This window comes from Cynocephalus volans, chromosome 1 (assembly GCF_027409185.1).
Source record: "Cynocephalus volans isolate mCynVol1 chromosome 1, mCynVol1.pri, whole genome shotgun sequence".
Lineage (NCBI taxonomy): Eukaryota > Metazoa > Chordata > Mammalia > Dermoptera > Cynocephalidae > Cynocephalus > Cynocephalus volans.
In genome coordinates this window covers 153,803,429-153,804,841 of record NC_084460.1, presented here as the reverse complement: position 1 = coordinate 153,804,841, position 1,413 = coordinate 153,803,429, and the positions used below count along the sequence as shown (strand labels likewise).

Below are 1,413 nucleotides of genomic sequence, written 5' to 3'. Positions count from 1 at the left end.
TCTGCCTAAGACTACTGTATTGATTCGCTTTGTGTTGCTATAACAGAATACCTGAGACTGAGTAATTTATAAAGGAAAGAGGTTTATTTGGCTTACGATTCTAGGTCAGCTGCATCTGGCACAGGCCTGAGACTGCTTCTACTCACGGCAGGAAAGTGGCAGGGAGCCAGCTGGTACAAGCAGATCACAGGGCGACAGGAAGCAAGAGAGAGAGAGGGAGAGAGGAGGTGCCAGGGTCTTTTAAATAACCAGCTCTCACGGGGAACTAAGAGAGCAAGAACTCACTCATTAATACCCCCTCCCCCAGGGAGAGCATTGACCCATTCATGAGGGATCCACCCCCATGACTCAAAAAGCTTCCAACACTGCCACATTGGGGATCAAATTTCCACATGAGTTCTGGGGAGGACAAAACATCCAAACTCCATCAACTACTCTGTCCAGCTTCACATAAACACATACCACGTTTCAGGGTGGTACCTTCCGAGGAGCCACAGTCTCCCCACCCTATTCAGTTGTCCACTTCCTCCTCCTCATTCTGTTCTTCTCCTTCCAGCCTTTCCTCATCGCTGTCATTGTTCTTGTCTTGCTCTTCCAAATCTGTTTTTGTTTTTGTTTTCATCTTTGTCCTTCTTTTGCTCTGAAGCTTCCTTCATGCCTTTCTGTTCCTGCTTATGAGCTCCCAGAGCTTCTCTTAACGGGGTTAATGAACCACTGGAACTCCATCCCTCCCACGGCGGACAGAACGTCACCGGCATTCAGTATCTCGCGCTTCCCTTTTTCATTGCAAAGTTGTTGACACTGGAAGTGGTGGACCGCACAAGGACGCTGGCGGCGCGGGACATGGCGCTCCGGGCCTCCTTGGAGGTGGTGACACCCTCTGAGAGCGTCTCTTTGAAGACCCTGGTAATGGTGGCGCTGGGGCCCGAGCCTCCGCCTCAGGCCTCCTCCTTAGTGAGCTACCACGTCCGAACTTGCAGCGTCGCTGAGGCTTCCCTCAGGCCTTGGGTTTCCCTCCCGCCTCAGGTTTCCCTCCGGCCTTGGGTTGCCCTCACTGCATCTTGCACTGCCTCCTCCCCTAGCCCGCCTCCGCCTCCAATCGCAGGTGCATCCGAACTTTCCAGGCCGCAATGGTTTGGGCCCCCCAGGGCTTCTGTCCTGCCCCACCATGTTCCGTATACCCCGCCCCAGATCCATTTCTCTGCTTTATACGATCGCCAGTTCTGGAACTTTCTCCAATATTTATTCATTAAAGAAATTATGTTCAGGAATGTGATATGTTAGGTATTCAGACATACTCTGCAACTGAAAGTAATCAACAAGGTTGAGAAATAAATAGAACTTTTATTTATTTGTTTATTTTTATTTAAATAACTGAAGTGTTGAAAGATAGGAGAGAAAAAAAAAAATCCG

At 49.7% G+C, this 1,413-nt stretch overlaps 1 pseudogene; it reads right to left on the bottom strand.

Moving 5' to 3' along the window:
- Nucleotides 1-511: 511 nt before the first annotated feature.
- Nucleotides 512-1,170, bottom strand: LOC134362166 (DNA polymerase epsilon subunit 3-like; annotated as a pseudogene).
- Between the last annotated feature and the right edge of the window lie 243 nt (nt 1,171-1,413).